The sequence below is a fragment of the Mirounga angustirostris genome, unplaced genomic scaffold, assembly GCF_029215605.1.
Source record: "Mirounga angustirostris isolate CCGP_5_RB_7025 unplaced genomic scaffold, mMirAng1.0.hap1 SCAF_3, whole genome shotgun sequence".
Classification (NCBI taxonomy): Eukaryota; Metazoa; Chordata; class Mammalia; order Carnivora; family Phocidae; genus Mirounga; species Mirounga angustirostris.
In genome coordinates, this window is record NW_026991711.1 from 44,509,023 (window position 1) to 44,522,768 (window position 13,746).

General features: G+C 42.9%; 1 long non-coding RNA gene across 2 annotated transcripts; it reads left to right on the forward strand.

Annotated features, from left to right (window-relative positions):
* The first annotated feature begins 1,592 nt into the window (after window positions 1-1,592).
* On the forward strand, window positions 1,593-12,162 carry LOC123838613 (uncharacterized). Of its 2 annotated transcripts, none has more exons than XR_010409979.1 (6): window positions 1,593-1,714; window positions 2,230-2,405; window positions 3,527-3,682; window positions 5,086-5,230; window positions 5,641-5,729; window positions 6,083-12,162. It is a non-coding gene; the product is annotated as an uncharacterized LOC123838613 (long non-coding RNA). The 2 variants fall into 2 exon arrangements; XR_006789482.3 differs by lacking the exon at window positions 1,593-1,714 and adding an exon at window positions 1,725-2,091.
* Window positions 12,163-13,746: the final 1,584 nt, after the last annotated feature.

Sequence of the window (13,746 nt, forward strand, 5' to 3'; positions counted from 1 at the left end):
TTGTTATTATTGTTCTAGAGGGGCAAATAAATGAAAATGGTGGTAGTTGTGGAGATGCATGCTTATTCAGAACTTAATACACAATACCAATTTAGACTACTTACCTTCTTCAACTTTAAACCTTCCATTAAACTGCAAAGCTTGATGTCAGCTAAACTCTATAAATGTTAATTTAAGGTCAAGGTGCTCCTGGGAGGCATTCGAATGCTTCGAGCAGAGCCCAAGAAAACTTCTTTTCAAAGATTTATGGGATGATATGGCTCCTTTTTGAAAAATAGGAACTCTATTTCTACTTTTTCCAATCACTTTCTATTTCAAGCTCTAGGACACACTTTTCTTTATGGATCTTTCTGAGATATTTAATAGCATTCTGGAGATGTTAAAATGCAAATTTTTTCCATGTGTAATGCATAGTGTCTCTCCAATTTAAACTTCATTTAGTAATGCCAAATACTTTGTATAGTGAGGGATGAATCATCCATAACTCGGGAGCACCTTCATCCATGAAAGTAGCCAAAACACAAATGCATCCTTTTCAATATCCAAATTATCATGAGGTAGGATTTTTAGCCAATAATCACTTTTTCGGAATCTGAATCATGTACCAAAATGCATTCAAGTTTTGGTTCAAAGAGGCTTAGGGCCCATTTTTCTTTGTTGCCTAAGTTACTGTATGGATTAAAGTTGGGCACCAAGGAATCTAAACATGCCGCCCCCCCCTTTTAGGCTACCAAAGTCTTTTTCAACAGGGACCTGGAATCGTTTTGAGGCAGTGGTTGGGGCGAGCAACACAGTTTCTTCTTTTCTGGAAGCCATGAGACCATTGCACCCATGCAGGAATATGAGGTGCCCTAAGGGGAGGGCCAGCATCGTCACCGTATTCATCTCTCTCTCTGGGATATGGACTTGATAGGCCAGGGTTTATACTCTCCTAGGAAGCCCCCATCCACAGCCCGCTAGTCAAGGAAGGCAGATCTAGATGGTCCCTTACACATTTATATAACATTGTATATAACACACCAGCTCCTAGAGCAAGTAATGAAAAGCCAGCAAATACGTAGGCTCTCCAGAGGTTTCGTAGGTGGTTTGACACAACAGCTTCATTCAGAAAGGGATAATGTTCATTAGGCAGGGCAATGAGGTTTTTCTCTCAGAAACTTGAAAGTGAACAACAACAACACAGCCAAGCAATTAGCAGAGGAGTTGAAGGTGAAAGGATACACCGGGAAGGCTGTTTGCAGAAGCCATAGCAGGAAAGGTTGTGAGCGAGCCGAAGCTCTAATAATGCAAAGTCATAAAGCAGAAACTGGGCATGAGAGAGACACTCCTCTGAAACATCAGGAGAGAGAAGTTAAGTCGTGGTAATTACAAATCACCAGAATCAAAACCATTCTGTGAGGCTTGGTTGTAAACCTTTCCCTAATTCCCTGAAATACTTGTCGTTATTCACTGTTTTTGCACAATGTGTTTCCTGTTAATCAAGATAACCTGAGTTCTTTGCCAGGACCAACAAAAAGGTCCCCCCGCTGGTGGCCTAGGGAGCTTCAGGGTAAGGCTTTGAAATGCACTAACGAATCCCTCTGAGGGAGGACTCTGGAGGTCCCATGACTGACAGGAGGCTGAATCATGCAGACTTAACAATAGCTGTTGCATTCCGGAGGAAAGTTCAAGTCTAAATAGCACCTCTTTTTGGGGGGCATGGATGCAGCTGGAGGTTGGTATGGTGTGACTTGCAACAGCCTCAACAGGAATGCAGACAGTTGCATAGGAACTGCTGCCCTGAGGGCCTGGGGCAAGAACAGCCGTCCTAGACTTACCCTAGATGACACCGAGAGGCTTGATTTTCTAGACAAAAGCACACTGTGAGGCCTCTCTCTCGGTTATCTGAGTGTTGAAGGAAGACTCCTAAACGAAACGGTCTCTGGGAGGCCTTGACAGGACAGACTGGCTAGCGACCAGTGTTGGCTTCCCGTTAGGAGCTCATTCTCTACGGGGGAAATCTGGTCTAAAATAGTCAAGAGAATGGAGTAAAATTCCAGGTCACTCATCCAGCTCTGCTTGTGCAGTGGTGGAATGTGGTAGAACGCTCGGGTAAGAGTGGGGAACTACGGTAACTGAGAGCACCCAAGTTCACCTCTCTGGGTTTCAGTTCCTTCATGGGTAAAACTGCTGGGGGGAACTAGATAAACATGAAGACCGTAATTTTATTTTGTTTTTTCTTTTTTTCAGATTTATTTTAGAGAGAGAGAGAGAGCGAGAGAGCGAGAGGAACAGAGGGAGAGGGAAAGAGAATCTCAAGCAGACTCCATCGTGGAGCCCAGCGCAACGACTCCGAGATCACGACCTGAGCTGAAACCAAGAGTCAGACGCTTAACCAACCACGCCACCCAGGCGCCCCGAAAACCGTAATTATAAAAGCTGAGATTTTCTGTTTTTACTCTGACACCTCCACAGGTTAGAGCCCTGCGCTCCCTGTCACAAAGTCAGGGATGGAAAGTATTTTTCTAAGAGCTTTGCAGTTGTTGGCTTTAATTACCATATGGTAACTTCCGAGGTTGTGGATAGAGCTGTAAATATTGAGCCATAGTCTACTCGGACTCTATAATATTTTGGCCTGATCAGATTTATAAGATGCTTATGAGAAAGGATACAATTCTCTTGGGTAGGCAGTGTAAGCAACGGCCTATAGGGCCGGCTGGAAGGGCCAGGCTGTTCACTCCCCTCTTGAACCCTCAGGCAAAGACTTGACTAGAGCTGGTATATAACTGCTCCTCAGGTGGGATCATTTTAAGGCCCGTGTCGTGCCCCAGGTCCCAGAGTTTCCGTGGTGGGATTTGGCTCCAGCTGTCCACAATTCTAAACTTCCGTAAACCCGCCCTCTGAACCAGCGTCCACCCTCAATCTCCCACCTGCCCAATATAATGTCTCACGAGGAGGAAAGCCTCTCATGGTCACTCCCACCTGTCTTAGGCTTCTCTGACAGATTCACGCTCCTAAATAGAGAACATGTGCTTGTTGGTAGTTGTTTTGGTTTGGGGTTCCCCTAGAAGCAAACCCTGAGGCAAGACTTGGAGTTTATGTGGGTTTGATCACAGGAAACCATGAAAGGGGGAGTAAGGGAAAGAGACAGGAAAGATGTGCCATCAAGCCAGATCGTACTTCTGGCAGCCAGAGCCAAATCTCACTGCAACCTCTGTGAGCCCAGGGCAGGACACATGCCCTAAAGTTATCCCACCTGAGAGGCAGTCCTATACCAGCTCCGGGCAGTCTTTGCCTGAGGACTGAAGAGGAGAGTCGATTGGTAGACTACCACGTGGGCTCTGGCAGCATGAGAAAGCGCGAAGCAAAGGAATACAGGTGCTCATAGTCTGAAGTTATGGAAGCAGTAAGGAGAAGGAGATAGGATTGGGAGAAGAGTGGGTCTGTTATGAAGATGCTAAAATGTTCACACTTTTATAAGATGTGAAAGGGAAAACCGAAAGCCTGATTCTCCCACGCTCAGCTAAATGGCCCTGTGTTTTGGCAGTCCTACAGCCGGCTTGACGAAGCTTGCTACACTCGGCTACTCTGGCTGGGGAAGAGTGTTTTGCTTTGTGACCGTACCTTCAGTGTTTTACCCCGAAATCAGAATGTTGCCCAATTCAGAGAAAGAATCACGGAGCCCGATCATTGCTGCCCACTGGTAAGGAATAATCTGTACCTTATTTACTTAGACATTGCCTCTTTCTAGAAAGGACCTAAGGTAGATTCACAGCATCATAGTCTTTTAGAAACTTGTAGAATTTTTGAAATGGTCCCTCTACTGAGATGAGAGACATATATTTGTATGCTTACAGGGACAGGGATCTTCCTTACATTTTTTGGATAACATTGTTCAAAAGTTTCCTTACTCACTTATTAAAAAAATACAGGGCTGGCTGGGTGAGTCGGTTGAGTGTCCAACTCTTGGTTTTGGCTCGAGTCATGGTCTCAGGGGTTGTGAGATGGAGCCCCGCATCCGGCTCCAGGCTCAATGGGGAGTCTGCTTGAGATTTTCTCCTTCTCCCTCCCCCCTGCTTCTCCCCCCTGCTGAAGAGTGCTCTCTCTCTCTCTCTCAAATAAATAAAACAGCCAAGCACAATACAGCGTGGTGAGCTTGTCAGTGAGGTGCACACAGAAGGCATACACAGGAGTGTACCCACAGGAGGCCAGCACTGAGTGTTGGGGCGCTGTGGACCAGAGGAAAGAATATGAGTGAATAGGCCGAAGGGCAATGTGTGTATATATATACATGTGTGAGCACACACATCTCTTTTTGTGTATTTGTATGTGTGAAGTTTGAGGGCAGATCAGTCAGTTTCAGGCCGAGAGCACACACGTGTAGAGGCTCAGGGCTTAGAAACAAATGATGACTTTAAACAACGTGTTAGTGACTGTATCTGGAGCATAAGGTGGGAAGTAAGGAGAGAACAGGTTAGAGGTGGAAGCAGGAGCCGGTTATGCCTAATCAGCCAGATGGCGGGTTTGGGTTTTGGTCTGTGGTCAGGGACAGTTAGCGAAGGCTTTTCAGGGAAGAAATGATGGGATCAGGTTTCCTTTTCGGACTCGGGCCGCCATGCGGGTGAAAGAATGGGAGCGAGGCCTGGAGGCAGGAGACTGGCCCTGAGGCGGCTGCAGAAGGTGGAGGAGAGCTAAGGGCCTCTGGGGGGAGGCGGTGGCCATGGAGATGCGGACAGGTGGGCAGATCCCAAGCTTTCCTTGGTACCCCAGGCAGGGGCAGGCAGCCTGCCTCGGTTCTCTCTTTGAGAACTAGGCATACCTCTGGGGTCACATGTCCCGTGACCTGTTGTAATGTTGGCTTGCATGTGTATTTCTGCACCAGACCGTGACATTCCTGCCAGGAATAAGTGCTTATTTTCATCTTGTGTCCAGTACACCAGCTTTGCCCGGCACATGGTAGTTCCCTAGATGTTTGCTGAGGGAGAAATAGGTATCCCTTAGGCATTTCACCCTTTTGTCTAGTTGTACTACTTGGCAGCTGTAGGGGACATATTTAAGCCTGTTTTGTATTTGAAGTCTCTCCAGAGCTCCCCTATCTGCTTCCAGGTTCAACAACCTAATCTTTTCCATGGTTGTGTATCGGACTTGGTTTTGAATCCTTCAGCATCCTAGTTCATCTGATGACAGTAAACTCCTAGGACTATGCATCACACTTCTAGAATCTTGAGAGAGTAAAGCCAAGCGCCAGAAGGTGAGCGAGACCGAAGAATCTAACCAGCGCTATACTGTTGGCCAATGTCCACTCCTATCTGCATGATCCCTTCCTCCAAAGGCCAAGCTGGAGACTAAAGCAAAAAGAAAGTCCCTCAGAGGAGTGAACAAGTTCCCCATACGTTCTACAATGTCCTTTATGTAAAGATTGGGGAGGGGGGTGGAGAGACCGGAGGAAGGGGCACGTGGGCAAGGGTGGCTGCAGCCCCGAAAGCAAAGAGGACAAGGAGAAACAACCAGTTGAAATGAGAACCCGAGAGGGTCTGCATTGCAGTTTATCGCGTAGGCTGTCAAAGCACAGAATATCAACTTCAACCCCACTCACAACTTACCAGCCGTCTCCTTCCCATAAAACTAAAGCATTTAATATTCCTTTTCATTTTCCCTTAGATATACATGTATAAGCACATACTTGCTAGCAGAAGGAGAAAGACAGCAATATTGAAGAATAAAAGTTCCATTGTTCTGTTGCCTCTAAAGTAAGTGATGGAAATTATAAGCTAATTTACATATGGGAGATTAGCAGGGTATCCCTTTATTCCTATTAATATATTTTCCCTTCCTAATTATAAAGATTTGAATCTTTTTAAAACAACTTTATACAAAACATTTGTGTGGATATAAGAACTGCATGTTAAATGCTAATTCTGGATGAGTTATTTGCATAACCTCACAAAGGAGCTAAATTGCTTGTATTTAATAATAAATAGAGAGTTTAAAAAGGATTGCGGGTATCTTGAGAGAATGTGAAACAGAAAAAAATTTGCTTCTATTTTAAGATATGGAATTTTTTTTTTTACTTTGAATTTAAAACTACTTCTCCATCCTCTAGGGAAAACTTGTCCTAACTTTCCGATAAGCTTAATAATCCAGGGCTCCTACAACATGGCGATTCAAATACATTGAAGGTGAAGAGCTAATAAGTTTTTAAATGAACATGGATAATTTTCAAAAGATGATAAACTGCATCTGAAATAGTTTTACATTTGGAAAGTGGAGACTTTTGAAGATTATAGAGTCTGCCTATGCTAGCAAAATGGAAAGAATTGTAGAAGTGATCCAGAGAATTCGGGGAGTCTCAAAATTCATAAAGAAAGAAGGATGAAAGACTTCTCTTGAAAGGATGGGGATTTGACAGTGTCCCTGACTTGGATATCAGTTGTCATTTCTGCAGGTGAGCAGGAAAAACATGTGAGTGGGGAGAACACACGAAATAACTAAGGTGATAAACATCGAATCGAAATGAGATGTATTTATGTTGTTTTGAAGACTGGAATGAGTCTCTCGTCAGCATGTACTATGAAAGCCACTCCATCCTTCTCTTTCCCCCCTGCCCCTCAGCTCCCTGCTTAATGGACTCTCTATTCTCAATTAACTTGCCATCTCTTTGCCAATTCCTCTTCGTTCTCTTTTGCAGGCCGCTCTTTCCCTCCTTGACCTTTAACCGTTGACCTCTAATTCAGTCCTGAGCTTTCTTTTCTTTTTCTCCTGTTACCCACTTCTGGATGATCTCCTCAGTTTCTATGCCTTCAAATTCTCTCTCTGGGCCCCAAATACCAAATTGACCCCCTAGCACCTGCCCTCTGAGTTGTGGCTTGCAGACGTTGGCCCGTCACCTCCTCTCCGGTGTCTGCCAGCATGTTGTGTGCAGCAAGCCTGTTCAAAGCTACACCCTTGACGTGGTCCACCACCCACAGCTCCCCAGACTTCTCCACTTCAGTGGCTAGTATCACATCCACCTGTTCTAGCTGCTTGATAGCAACACAACACTTCTATCACTTCTTTTTTAAAAAAATTTATTTATTTTAGAGTGTGGGCAAAAGTGTGGGGAGGGGCAGTGGGGGAGAGAGAGAATCTCAAACAGACTCCCTGCTGTGCACAGAGCCCCACATGGGGCTCGATCCCACAACCCATGAGATCATGACTTGAGCTGAAACCAAGAGTCAGCCGCTTAACTGGCTGAGCCACCCAGGTGCCCCTCTCTGTCACTTCTGTGTGGAAAAACCTGTCAGATTCTTCCACTGTTCATTTCCCCCACTGGCCCCCTAGGGTAAGCCACCATCTCACACAGACGATTTTGTTGGCTTCCCTGATAGCTACTGACAGTCCGGTAACCAGTCTCTCCAACAACAGCAACAACAACAGCGTAATTTTTATGTCCTAAATTGTTACCAGCTTCCTCTCCTTAGAATTAACAGGCAGATTCTACCCTATTGCAAAATGGCCACTCTGTGTTGCTGCAAGGTTGACCTAACCTATGAACACACCCCTTTCCTATTAAAACCCTTTCAATGGCTTCCTTTTGCATAAGAATAAAATCTAAACTCCTTACAATGGTGTTATAGACTGAATGTTGGTGCCATCCCCCCCCCAATTCATATGATGAAATCCTAACCCCCAATGAAATGGTATTAGGAAGTGGGGTCTTTGGGAGGTAATTAGGTCATGATGGTGGAGCCCTTGTGAATGTGATCAGTGATTTTATAAAAGCTTGCATACTCCCTTTTGCCATGTGGAGACATGAACAAAAAGACATCTATGATCCTCACTAAACACTAAATCTACTGGCACCTTGATACTGGACTTCCCACCCTCTAGAACTGTGAGAAATGAATGTTTGCTGTTTAAACCACCAGTCTGTGGTATTCCACCATAGCAACACAGATGTACTAAGGCAAATGGTCCAAAAGGACCCCATGTGATGTGGCCCTTGACTGACAAAATTTACCCATCTCCTGCCCCTTCTGCGTTTCTGACTTCCCTCTGGCCACACTGACCTTCTTTCAACCCCCCAAATGTCCCATGCTTTTTCCAGTGTCTGAGATGTTTTGTTTTTTTTTTAAGATTTTTTTATTTATTTGCTAGAGGGAGAGAGAGAGTACAAGCAAGGGGAGTGGCAGGCAGAGGGAGAAGCAGGCTCCTCGCCAATCAAGGAGCCCGATGTGGGACTCGATCCCAGGACCCTAGGATCATGACCTGAGCCGAAGGCAGACGCTTAACCGACTGAGCTACCCAGGCGTCCCTCCAGTGTCCGAGACGTTAAACATGCTTTTCCTATACTGGAAATACCCTTTTCCCTGCTTTTATGTAACTGACTCTTTGGATTCTCAGCACATATGCAACTCTCTCAGTGAGGTCCACCCTGCTTACCTGTTCTGAGTAAGCTTTCCCCTACGATTTACCATGTATCACTCTACCTTGTCTGTTTCCTTCAAAGCACTCATCATAATTTGTATTTAATAAATTTTTATTTACTTGTCTATTGACCGCCCCTTCTACTAGACTGCTAATACCCTAAGAACAGGGATTATATTTGTTTTATTATCTAAAGAGCTTAGTATAATACCTCTCACCTACTAGACTTTCAGTATGTGTAGAATGAATGAAGAAATAAATAAATGAATGAGAGCCATTATAGAAGTAAAGTTTTCTACAAAATTCTTGGTGAGTGAGTGAAACTAGTCAACTGCTTAGTATCTGAAAATTCAGTGGTGAGTGGCCATAGTTTGCTACTTGAGACTTAATACAGTTTAGGGAAGAAATTATGACCTATAGCAATATTTCCATGTCTGGAGAATATTAAAGGTTTTGGAAGGTAGCCTTTCAAAATGTCAAGTGCCTATTGTATTGAGGTTTTTAATGTTTTCAAATGATTTAAGCTAAATTGTATTCTCATTATTTACTCACAAAATGCTTGCATGGCCCCAAGGAATAGAGTCAAGCCCTACAAATGAAGACAGGGAAGTCAGCCCACGGAGACTGAAGTGGGCTGTCTGTGCACATCTCCAATTTTCCTAGCATGAAACAGAAAAAATCATGGCAAAGTGACTCTAGAGTAGAATTACATATCAGGGTGGATTGGGACCAAACAACTTTAGCTCTGACAGTATAGGGTTCAATGACTCTCAACATTCAATGAGTTGATATGGTTCCTTGCATTTCCATGCTATTTTCTCTGTTCTAATATAATTTTTCCTCAAGTCCTAAATATTGCTTCTGGAGTCATCCAGAAAAATTATCTATACAAGGATGATATCAAACCCTAGGCATTTCCAAAAACAAAAACAAAAACAAAACCCCAAAACCAAAAGCGTTGTGACCTGCTAGGGAATAGCCTCTGCCCTGCTGATTCCTTTGAGTGACATTTCAAAGCTGATTACTTAGCCCTATTCAGACAGATATCCCACTGCAATCAACATCCTTCTTGTGTCTGCCTCAGTAGGGATTTTGCCTTAATAAGAAATATAGAATTGGGTTCTTAGTGATAATTATGATAATAATTTTCAAAGGACAAGTCTTTCCCTTAATAAATAATCCTTCTCTAAGAGCAAGCATCCTTGAATCTTATCTCTGCTGTTTTTCAAATGAACATTTAAAAAAATCAATTTTGATACTTGAGACTGATGCAAGGATAAGTGGAACTCTGAGATGACAGACTCTGCTTTTATGTGGATATGAATGTGTACCTGATGCCAACAGTAGGGGGGAAACAAGCAAATTTTATTAAGGTCTTCTCTAATCTTCCAATACCAAAGATAACCTCAGATTTATATTCAATAAAATATCCCATCTCCATCCTAAAGTAGCTAATTAAAACCAACAGAGGCTACCAGATCAATGTATTGCCACCATTGTAGTTTAATACAAGGCAGGTGGTGTTTGGATGGCTTGAGGTGATTTAGCCCCTATTTCCACTCACCATCCCTCAGTCTACCTCCAATAATAGACAGTTAAGTAAAAACAGAGTATTTGCTAGGCTATAGCTATAAGTCCTCTGGCCTCCCTTGAATTCACATTGCTGCCTCTAAGCTGCTCATATGTGGGAATTCTGGACCCACCACTGGAGACTGCAATATGGTGAGGTAGCTAAAATTATATAAGATTCTAAAGGAGTACAAAGTAAAATAAATGGCTGGGAGGCAGTGGGAGTACAGTATTTTCATGACATTGTCTCTGTGCCCTCACAGTTTAAGGTAGATGCCTGCATTTCACTATTACAATGGTAAGAGCACTGACCAGAGTTGAGAGAGCAGAGATCTAATTTGGTCATGCCACTATTAGCTGTGGATCTTTATCCTAAAATTGAATGTATTGTAGTTCTGCTTCTGGAAAAATAAAATAGGCATTGTTTTCCTTATATATCCTGTTAAATACAACGTAAAAACCCTAGACATTGTATTAAAACAAACCTAAGACACTGAAAGGTGGAGAGAAGAAGACAGATCAGCAAGAGACTTTGGGACTTAAGACGTGGTGGTGAGTTCTCTACGTTTTCTTTTAGCCTCATATATCTCAGACTTGGAGTTAAAAAAGCCAACAATAAAGGAATGCCAGTGAGGGCAGGGGAGAAAAGCCACAACAAAGACCTGTTCTCAGTCTAGCCAAAGGATCAGAAAAAGGCAGCCCGGCAAGACAGGAAACTTTTAGACAATAAAAGCAAAGCATCACAGAAAAGACTTTGGCTCCATCCCCATCCCTACTAGCAAAGGCTGAGTAGAATGAGGAGCTGAGACTTCCACTCACACACCACTGTAGCAAGGTGCCACAACACCCCAGTAGGGTGATGTGTGAGAAGGCCAAGTGGGAAGCCAGGACATTCATCCCTGCCAACCAGTAATGAGCCCTCTCCCTCTCATATCACTGGAGACCACACGAGTCTGTAGCTCCAACCCCATGCAGCAGTGATAAGGCATTCCTACCCCCTCCCTCCTGGGGTGATGTCAGAGGAGGCCTAAAGGGGAATCAGGACTTTTACCATCAACCAGCAGTAACAAGGCCATCTCCCATGATGTCAGTAAAGACCACAAGGGGAGCTGAAAGTCCCACCCCCTCAAGCAGTACTGAGGATCCCCTACCAGGTGTCAGCCAAGGCTGAATGACTACAGAGGCTACTTCCACCTGGCAGTCATAAGGTGGTACCCTCCCCTGTCCTTGAAAGAACAGTGTTCAAGAAAGAGAGTTAAAATAAAAGGCTTAAATAACATCTAGTGTCTCATTACAAAATACAAAAATGTCCAGATTTCCATCAAAAATTACTCATACCAATAACAAGGAAAATCTAAAATTAAATTTAAAAAGACTCGTGGGCACCTGGGTGGCTCAGTCGGTTAAGTGTCTGATTCTTGGTTTCAGCTCATGTCATGAACTCATGGTCATGAGATCAAGCCCCGAATTGGGCTCTGTGCTGGACATGGAGCCTGCTAAGATTCTCTCTCCCCTCTCCCTCTGCTCCTCCCCACTACACTCACTCACTCTCTCTCTCTCAAAAAAACAAAACAAAACAAAAAACCATGAAGGTCAGAAGAAAGTGAAAATAAAAACATATATCGAATGAAAATAGAACATACCAAAATCTGTGTGACACAGCTAAAGCAATGCTGAGAGGAAAATTTATAACACTCTTAGTATGTTAATAAAAAGAAACAGTCTCAAATCAATAATATAACATCCCACCTCAAGAACTTGGAAAAAGGAGAGCAAAATAAACCCAAAGAAAGCAGGAAGGAAATAATAAAGAGCAGAAGTTAATGAAATTAAAACAAAAACTATGGGAAAAAATGAATTGATCAAAAAGTTGGTTCTTTTTTTTTTAAATTCAAGTATAATTAACATACAGTGCTATATTAGTCTCAGGTGTACAGTATATTGATTCAACAATTCTATACATTTCTCAGTGCTCATCAAGATAAGTGTACTCTTAATCCTCTTTATCTGTTTCACCCCTCTACCCACCCACCTGCATTTAAGAGTAGTTTTTTGGGGGGCGCCTGGGTGGCTCAGTTGGTTAAGCGACTGCCTTTGGCTCAGGTCATGATCCTGGAGTCCCGGGATCGAGTCCCGCATCGGGCTCCCTGCTCGGCAGGGAGTCTGCTTCTCCCTCTGACCCTCCTCCCTCTCATGCTCTCTGTCTCTCATTCTCTCTGTCTCAAATAAATAAATAAAATCTTTAAAAAAAAAAAAAGAGTAGTTTTTTTTTTTTTGTTTCTTTTTTTTTTTTCTTTGTTCGTTTGTTTTGTTTCTTGTATTCCACACATGAATGGAATCATATTTGTCTTTTTTTGGCTGACTTATTTCACTTAGCAATATACCCTCTAGGTCTATCCATGTTGTTGCAAATGGCAAGATTTCATTCATTTTTATCACTGAGTAATATTCCTGTGTGTGTGTGTGTGTGTGTGTGTATACACCACATCTTTCTTATCTAGTCATCTAACGATGACCTAGGTTGCTTCTATATCTAGGCTATTGTAAATAATACTGCAACGAACAAGGGTGCATACATCTTTTCAAATTGTGTTTTCATTTTCTTTGGGTAAATACCCAGCAATGGAATTACTGGATCGTATGATATTTCTATTTTTAATCTTTTGAGGAAACTCTATACTGTTTTCCATAATGGCTGTACCAGTTTGCATTCTAACCAACAGTGCAGGAGGGATCCTTTTTCTCCATATCCCCACCAACACTTGTTATTTCTTGTCTTTTAGCCATCTGACAGATGTAAGGTGATATCTCATTGTGGTTTGATTTGCATTTTCCTGATGATGAGTGATGTTGAGCATCTTTTCATGTGTCTGTTGGCCATGTGTGTGTCTTCTTTGGAAAAATGTCTATTCAGGTCCCCTGCCTATTTTTTGGCCAAATTGAGTTGTGGTGTGTGAGTTGTGGTGAGTTGTATTTAAGTTCTTTATATAGTTTGGATGTTAACCCCTTATTGGATATATCATTTGCAAATATCTTCTCTCATTCAGTAGGTTGCCTTTTTGTTTTGTTGATGGTTTTCTTTGCCGTGAAAAAGCTTTTTAGTTTGGTGTAGTCCCAATAGTTTATTTTTGCTTTTATTTTTCTGGCCTGAGGAAATCTATCCGTAGATATGTTGCTAATGGTGACGTCCAAGAGATTACAGCCTATATTTTCTTTTAGGAGCTTTTTGGTTTCAAGTCTCACATTTAGGTTCATTTTGAGTTTATTTTTGTGTATGGTGTAAGAAAGAGTCCAGTTTCATTCTTTTGCATGTAGCAGTCCAGTTTTCCTAGCACAATTTGTTAAAAAGACTGTCTTTTCCCTGTTGTATATTCCTGCCTTTTCATAGATGAATTGACCATATAAGTGTGGGTTTACTTCTGGGCTCTCTATCCTGTTTTATTGTTCTATGCATCTATTTTTTTTTAAGATTTTATTTATTTATTTGACAGAGACACAGCAAGAGAGGGAACACAAGCAGGGGGAGTGGGAGAGGGAGAAGCAGGCTTTCCGCCGAGCAGGGAACCCGATGTGGGGCTTGATCCCAGGACCTTGGGATCATGACCTGAGCCAAAGGCAGACACTTAACAACTGAGCCACCCAGGCGCCCCTATGCATCTGTTTTTGTGCCAGTACCTTACACTTTTGATTGCTACAGCTTTGTTGTGTATCTTGAAATCTGGGATTGTAATACCTCCAGCTTTGTTCTGTCTCAAGATTGCTTTGGCTATTTGGGGTCTTTTGTCGTTTCAT